The sequence below is a fragment of the Schistocerca cancellata genome, chromosome 9 (assembly GCF_023864275.1).
Source record: "Schistocerca cancellata isolate TAMUIC-IGC-003103 chromosome 9, iqSchCanc2.1, whole genome shotgun sequence".
Classification (NCBI taxonomy): domain Eukaryota; kingdom Metazoa; phylum Arthropoda; class Insecta; order Orthoptera; family Acrididae; genus Schistocerca; species Schistocerca cancellata.
The window spans coordinates 428,164,116-428,173,257 of NC_064634.1; positions in this window are offsets into that span (position 1 = coordinate 428,164,116).

A 9,142-nucleotide genomic window follows, 5' to 3' on the forward strand; every position below is an offset into this window, starting at 1 on the left:
CAGTCACAGCATCATAAGGTTGTGGGGCAGGGAGGTGGGTAAAAAAGGAAGAAAAAGGAGAGGAGTGGGGAAGACAGGCTGATGCATTGGCAGAGGGCTGCAAATAAACAGGGTGGGAGATGAGAATGGGGAAGAGATGATAGGACAGACAGGGTAGAAACAGTTGAGTGGAGGTCGTGGGCAGACAGGGTAACTGGAGGTTGACACTGGGATGATTATGGGAGCAGAGATTGTTTTGTAAAGATAACTCCCACACGTGCAGTTCAGAAAAGCTGGTGGTGGAGGGAAGGATCCAGATGGCTCAGGTAGTGAAGCATCCATGATGTCAAGCGTTTTATGTTCAGCTGGATGTTGTGCCACCGGGTGGTTTACTTTGCTCCTGGCCACATTTTGCCGTTGGCTGTTCATCCTGGTGGACAGCTGGTTGGTAGTCATACCAGTGCAATGATTTCAGCAGAGCTGGTAAATGATATGGCTGCTTTCACAGGTGGCCCAGACCCTGATGGAGTAGGATAAACCTGTGACAGGACTGGAACAGAAAGTGCTGGGTGGATGGATTGGGCAGGTTTTGCACCTGAGTCTTCCATAGGGAGATGATTCTTGCGGCAAGGGGTTGGTATTGGAAATGACATAGAGGTGAACTAGGATGTCGTAGAGGTTGGGTGGGTGGCAGAACACCATTTTGGGATGGGTGGGAATTATTTTGGGCAGTATGTCCCTAATTTCAGGGCAAATTAAAAATCTTAAAATAATTTTAGAAAATTATTCTGTCAGTGGGCCTCATGATTGTTTGCATTTTTGATTTATTGTCATGCATATATTCACTGGAAGATGTGGCTCCCATTGCTATGAAACCAGTAATGAATCTAAAAGTACAGGACTAAATACATCTAAAGAAGATTATTAACACCCAATAACAGTCTAATTACTTTAAGGACAAACACTGTAAAATGTAAAAATGTCATAATGTCATAAATCTGCTGACAAATGGTAAAAAGGTAGCCCATAAAAGATACAAAGAGGATGCAGCCAATAAATAAAACACAGTGTAGTAAGTTACCACCCAAGACACCCATGAGACTCAGCTCAATTTGCAGGAACAGAAACACCTGGCCAGCCACCAGATCACAATTTCATATGGTGTGCTACACATCAGCTGAAATTAAAAGTACAGTCTCTGGATTCTGAAACTAAATGCCTGGATTGTTACTGCCAGCTACCTAACTGCATTGTTAAAGATACAAACAGTATACACTGACAGACAAACTGAAGCAGCCAGAAGATATGGTCGGAAGTCAGTGTAACTTCATAATGTACATAGCATTGGTGGGCATGTAAATAATAACAGTTGTAATTTCCTGTGACATTAGAACAGCCACCAGAGCACATTAGTGTTTTTTGCTTTTGGTGTTATTACCAGACCTTGTAGGGTACATAAGGAGTGTGGGGTGTGAACAGCATCAGATGTTGAGTGATAAAGAACATTGAGATGATGCACACTCCTGTGAGATAGCATTATCGGAACTTGACAAAGCTTGAAAGGGCCCTCATTGTGGGTCTCCATCTGACTGGCTGGTGAAAAATGGCAATATCCCAGATTTTGAGGAATTCATTGTGACAGTAATGTGATGTTGGACTGCATGGAAACATGTGGACAGGCGTACACATCATTGACCACCATCTGCACCTACATCCATACTCTGCAAACCACTGTGAAGTTTATAGCAGAGGTACTTATGATTGTATGTGATTAGGGCAGCTTCTCATTCCATTCACATATGGAGCACAGCTGGAATGACTGCTTAAATGCCTCAGTGTGAACTCTAATAAATCTGGTCTTGTCTTCATGATCTCTATAGGAGTGACACAGGGAGTGTTAGTAGATTCCTAGATTCATCATTTAAAGCCAGTTCATGGAACTTTGTAATTAGCCTTTCTCAGGATAGTATGCATCTATCTTCGAATGTCTGGTAGTCCAGTTTCTTCAGCATTTCTGTAACACACTCCTCTGGGACAAAAAAACCTGTGACCATTCACACTGCCCTTCTCTATATGCATTCAATATCTCATCAGTCCTTCAATACTTGAGAAATATGCTAGAATTAGTTGCACTACGATTTCATGAGTAATGTTCTTTACAGACTGCTTGCATTTCCTTAGTATTCTACCAATGAATGAAAGGCTTCCAACTGTTTTACCTACAAGCAAGCCTGTGTGATCAATCCATTCCATAATCCTACAAAGTGTTAGACACAAGTATGCAAGTTGCAGTCTTTACACCTTTTCAAAATCTAATCAAGATCTGAATGAATATTTGTGCAGCTTTTTTCAGACAGCACAGGTGTTTATAAATTAGTTAACAAAAGTAATCTTTAATTGTGAAAAGGGTAAATAACTAACAGAAATGTTTGATACAGCACTGAATGGAGGGTACCTTCAAGGTTTATTCCCACCTAACACTGTTAGTTTCCAACATTCCCTCTAGGTTGCACACCTGAATGAATTATTCTAAAAGTCATGGATGCATATAATGGTGCAGACCATGCAAAGTGTTGTTATGATTTTATGAATTCAAATCCGCTACTACAATTCAGATATGTGGATTTACACTGTCAAGTTCATTGTAAATCTGACTATTTTGTAACCACTGAAATAACATTATATACTGTCAAAACCATGAAGTTTCATTTAATTTCCTCCTCCACTTCTGGGTGTCCCACAGACTTTTTTTTGTCAGCTAGTGAACTTTATGTGCACATAATCGAATTTCATATTTAACAAATATTTTTCCTGATTCCCTCAAAATGTCAACAATTTGTCTAAACGGAAGGAGAGTGATAAACATCTGCCACAAAGCTATCACCCGTCTGAATTGTTCCAATATTTTCTAAAATATTAGATTCACTAATGAATACCCATTCAATTATCTAGTTTGAAATGCATGGTAGTATAATAACACTTCTATCATGTAGCCTAAACCAAGAATTTTACTGCATTCCCTCTGACATTCTATTAGCAAAGTGGAATTTTATGCTTGTGTCATCCTGCATTAGCTATATTTACTTACTGTCCTAACAATAGAACACAATTTCTCTTGGTCAAAAATGAACACTCTACCTTAACAGAACTTAAACACTGGTGTTTCAAATGCCTCTGTCCTTTGACCTTCCTTTCTCATTCATAATACCAGTGACTTGTCTCATTACATAGATCAGACTGTCATATGCTATGCTGATGACAGCTCTGCTTTCCTCATGAAACAACATATCAACTTCCAGTAAGATATACTAAAATCACAGGAATGTGCACTCAGCTTGTTCTCATCAAACTACTCTGTAACCCAGAGTCTGCAGCACATCATCGAACCAGTCTTACTGGAAATGATGACAACAGTAACAACAATAATCCAAAAAAAGCATGGCAACTTCTTTTACGATTGCCCACAGGTATATAAATCTGTAGAGTTTTAGGAATGCATGTCGATTCCAAAGGTATGAAGGAGGTGTCACCTCTGTCTACTGAAAGATTCCGCAAATCCCTTATCTCTTATGGAATTCACAACCCTACCCTACAGGAGCTACAACCCTACACAGACCACAGACGAGAATGACAGCCATCCAGATAGCTTTGCACATAAAACAAACCTCGAAAATCCATCTAACAACATCTGAAAAGAAAGACTTTGATCATATAATGAAAGAGGTAATGAAGAACAAATAGGAGAAGACAGGTCTGATAAAAGATATAGAGTTGAATTGAATTGAATTGAATTTTATTTGATCCTGTAAGATTACATTGTGTACAGTAAATGTACGTGTAATATAGGACATGTCAAAGTATTAACATTCTTTATCACTTATTTTTCTACACCTTTAGCTTACATTTTTACATCACTGATAATGAGTAACAATATATACAAAGTTAATGGCATAAGTATTCTGCAACACTGTAAAACTCTTTTTCAATGAGATAGTCTTTAAGTTTGTTTGGAAAGTCATTATGAAGTACACTATCTTGCAGGTTTTTGGGCAGACTTCTTAGTAGTCTGATACCAGAGTACTGGGGTCCTTTTTCTAGCATTGCCAGTCGGCGGGGTATGCTCCGTACTTCATTCTTCTTTCTTGTATTGTGGGTGTGTACACTAGCATTTGTAATCCAGTCCTCACTACCTTTTGTGATGTACATTATTGTTTTGTATATATACAACGATGAAAAAGCTAAGATACCTAAATTCTTGAAACAGTTTCTGCATGTTTCAGAGGTCTTTCTTCTTAAAATGGTCCTAATTGCTTTTTTTTGTAATGTGAACACTCATTTTGTCTCTTGTTTGTTTGAGTTTCCCCACACAGTCACTCCATACTGTAAAGATGGTTCGAAAAGTCCATGATACACTGTACACAGAAGGTTCTTGTCTGAATACTGTGATAGCTGCATCATTAAGAATATGACAGAGTTCAGTTTCTTACAGACATTATTAATATGTTTTTTCCATTTCAGGTCATTATCCACAAGAATACCTGAGAATCTAGCAGATTCTACTTCTTCCAGCCTTGTTCCATCAACCTCTAAATCCATGTCTACAGCCTTTTCCTTGTTTTTAAACACTGCATACATAGTCTTTTTTAGATTTATAACCAGTTCATTTTCCAACAGCCATTGAGCTGTGACATTTGCCGATATGTATGCTCTTCTCTCAAGCTGTTCCACATTTTGGTCTCTATTTAGTATTGTCATGTCATCAGCATACAATATTTTCTTTTCTTCTTCCTCAACACCTATATCATTAACAAATACATTAAATAACAATGGCCCCATTACCGAACCCCTGCGGCACTCCATATTTGATGGGTATGGTTTCTGATTGGTACGAGTTTCCTAATGATACATACTGCTTGCTGTTGCACAAGTATGATTTTATCCATTCACCTGGTTGCCCCCGAATGCCATAGTTGCTTAATTTTTGTATCAGCATTTCATGGTCAATGGTGTCAAATGCCTTTGAAAGATCCAGAAACATTGCAGAGACAAGCTTTTTCTCATCTAAGGACTGTAAAATGTATTCTGTTAGACTGACAATTGCTGATTCTGTAGATTTACCCTTTCTGAAACCATGTTGTGAGGGCATGAGAATGTTATGTTTGTCCAAATAGTTAACTAATCTGGTATACATAAGCATTTCTAGGATTTTTGAGAAACCTGATATCAGTGAAACTGGTCTGTAGTTGTTGGGATCATCCTTACACCCTTTCTTGTACACTGGCACTACCTTCGTTATCTTCAGTTTTTCTGGAAAAATTGCATCTCTGAAAGAACAGTTTGCTATGTTCAGCAGTGGTGTTATCATCTCCTCACATACCAGCTTTATTACATGATTTGATATTTCATCATCACCAGCTGATTTCTTGGACTTCAGTTTCTGTATAGTTTTCCGCAATTCATCTTCCGTGACTGGTCTTAAGAACATAGTACTGCATGATCTTTTTGGTACCTTCATATCCTTCTGTTTTTGACTATTTCTTTCCAGTTTTAGGTTTTCTACTACACTGATATAGTTATTATTCAGTATTTTTGCTATTTCGATACCATCTGTGACCACTGTGTTGTCTATTTTAACTGACCTAATACCTTCTTCTTTGTTTGACCCATCTTTTTCCTTTCTTTCAGCATTGATTGCATTCCAAGCTGCCTTTGCCTTGTTTTTTGAGTTCGCTATAGTGGTGTCAATTGCTCTTGCTTTTGCTTCTCTTATTGTTTTTCTATACTTCTTTTTTAACATTTTATATTTTTCAGCTTCGCCCATCCGTCTCACGTCCTGAAGCTTCCTTCGCTGTTCTAGTATTTCATTGGTAATCCACTGTGTTTGTCCCCCTGCGGGTTCGGGGGTTAGAATAAGCCTGCGGTATTCCTGCCTGTCATAAGAGGCGACTAAAAGGAGTCTCAAATGTTTCAGCCTTATGTGATGGTCCCCTCTCGGGTTTGACCTCCATCTTTCTAAATTATTCCGAAGAGCGAGCCAATTGGGGAAGGGCGCCTTACATGGTGCACTGTATCCGTCATGCATTGAGAACTTTAGCCGGCTTTTTCGTCGTTGCAATGGTGCCCGCTCGTTTTCCATCTCTTGGGCAAGGATACGTCCCTGGGTGCGATTACCACGCTGCACTCTGCAGTGTTGCTTTTAACTGCGACGACGACCTTGGACATTTTTGCACCTAAGATCCAGCACGGTAGCCAGTTTGTTGTGGTGGGGCCGCCATGTATCCTGTTGGTTGTAGCCCCCTGACAACACAGGGATCGCTCTACTGATGCCTGCGCCGTTAACTCCCCACGTATGCCAAGGAGTAGATGCCCATCTCCCTGGGGCATCAGAACTCCTGGCAATGGCCATCCTGCCAGGTGGCTATTGCTGCGGCTGGGTGGCACCCGTGGGGAGGGCCCTTGGTCGGAGTAGGTGGCATCAGGGTGGATGCCACGCAATGAAGCGTGGCACATCTTCTCTCGCTGGTGGCCAGCCACCAGCAGTCTCTAAGCGTTCGAGGGCCCATTTTAAAGGTAACGTTTATGACCCCAAATCGTTCCCCTCCCTCACCACACCATGGGAGGAACAAAAGGCATTGAATGAAAGTGAGACGTATTCACCCAGGTATCTTGTCTGTACCAGAGCTGATGGCGAATCATTTATATCCATGAAACCTCAGTTCTTTGTAGAGCATTTAGAGGACAAGTTTGGGGAGGTGGAGGGCTTGTCAAAAATTCGGTCCGGATCGGTGTTGATAAAAATGGCATCTTCTGCCCAATCATGAGTCTTGCTCGCTTGTAGTAAGCTGGGGGATGTCTCCGTTACTATCACGCCCCAATAAAAGTTTGAATATGGTCCAGGGCATTATCTTCCACAGGGATCTCCTTTTACAGTCCAATGATGAGCTGCGCGCCAACTTGGAGCGCCGAGGTGTACATTTCGTTCGGCGCGTCCACCGGGGTCCGAGGCATCATCAAGTTGCCATCGGAGCCTTCATCTTGGCCTTCGAGGGTGACACATTTCCTGAGAAGGTCAAAGTGATGGTGTACCGTTGTGATGTCAAGCCATATATCCCTCCCCCAATGCGGTGCTTCAAGTGTTGGAAGTTTGGCCATATGCCTTCACGCTGTGCTTCTGACCTCGTATGCCGCGATTGTGGTCGACCCTCCCATCCTGATACTCCCTGTGCCCCGCCTCCCATCTGTGTGAACTGTGGAGAGCACCATCCGCCTTGCTCGCCGGACTGTCCGATTCTGCAGAAGGAAATGAAAATCATGGTAATCAAGACCCTGGACCGACTGACATACACTGAGGCGAAGCGCAAATATGATCGGCTTCATCCGGTGCGTATGACATCTTCTTATGAAGCAACTGTCACTTCTGCTACAGTTCCATCAGCTCCAGTCAGCACTCAGAGTCGAAGGACTACACCTGCCCCCTTGATGGTGGGGGGGGCACTAAACTCCCTGTTGCTCCTGCTCCATCTACTTCAGGAGCAACACCCCCCCAACCATCAGGGACGTCAGTTCCCCCTTCCCAGCCGGAGAAACATAAGACTTCTTCAGCTCCTCTTGCCAGGAAGGGGTCCCTTGGGGACCTCCCTTCACAAGTTCCGACCGGTACAAAAGCCGACAGCCGCAAGTGGATCAAACATCCACCGGTCCCTGGTCGTAGGGACACCCGGTCATTGTCTGTCCCTGAGACTGACCCAGTGAAGCCCTCCCAGCCTGAACCACCGAAGGCACAGCGAGAGAAACAGAAGAAGAAGAAAGTCCCCAAGGCTAACGACATTGCGGTGGCACCCATCCCACCGCTTCCTACAAGCTCTGTGTCTGAGGATGAGGTGGAGATTCTGGCGTCCGCTGAGGACCTCGATCTCGCCAGTCCCTCGGACGCAATGGATGGCTGTTGTACAGGTGGTGATTCAGTAGCAGCAGGGGTCCAGGAGGCGTAATCTGCCTCCCCAGTCCCTTCACGCCTTTCCCATCCATGGACAATACCATCCTCCAGTGGAACTGCAGTGGTTTCTTCCACCATCTCGCTGAGCTCCGCCAACCTATCAGCCTTCACCCTTTCTTCTGCATTGCACTTCAGGAAACTTGGTTTCCAGCAATGCGAACCCCCGCCCTCCGTGGCTATCGGGGTTATTATAAGAACCGGGCAGCTTATGAAAGGGTGTCTGGTGGCGTCTGCGTATATGTCCTTAACTCTCTTCACAGCGAGTTTGTACCTCTACAAACAGCTTTAGAGGCTGTCGCTGTTCGGGTGTGGACGCCACAGGCTGTTACCATCTGCAGTCTTTACCTTCCACCGGATGGTGCTGTCGCGCAGCATGTCCTGGCTGCTCTGATAGCCCAATTGCCGCCACCTTTCTTGCTCCTGGGCGACTTGAACGCCCACAACCCTCTGTGGGGTGGTTCAGTGGCGACAGGTCGAGGTGCCACCATTGAGCATTTATTAGCACAGCTCGATCTTTCGCTTTTAAATGATGGTTCCTCCACACACTTTAGCGTAGCGCATGGCACGTACTCCGCCATTGACCTTTCCATCTGCAGCCCTAGCCTCTTACCGTCTGTCCAATGGCGAGTGCATGACGACCTGTGTGGTAGTGACCACTTTCCGATCTTTCTGTCACTGCCACAGCGTCAGTCTTCTCTGCGCCCTTGCAGGTGGGCTATGAATAAGGCTGACTGGGACTTGTTTTCCTCCACTGCCGTTATTGAGCCTCTCTCCAGTGATGACATTGATGCGGTGGTTCAATCGGTCACCACCGGCATCGTTATTGCCGCCGAATCTGCCATTCCCCATTCTTCTGGGTTCCCTCGGCGGCGTACTGTGCCTTGGTGGTCACCTGAGATCACTGCAGCGATTAAAGATCGCCGGCGGGCGCTACAGTGTCACAAGTGACATCCCTGCCTTGAACACCTCATCACCTTCAAACGGTTGCGTGAGCGGGCCCGCCGCCTTATCCGGCAAAGCAAGCAGGAGTGCTGAGAGCGGTATGTGTCCACCATTGGCCTCCATGTCACTCCATTGCAGGTCTGGGCCAAGATTCGACGCCTCTACGGCTAACGGACCCCTGTAAGCGTCCCTGCGCTCTCACTGAATGGAGCAGTTTGTACTGAC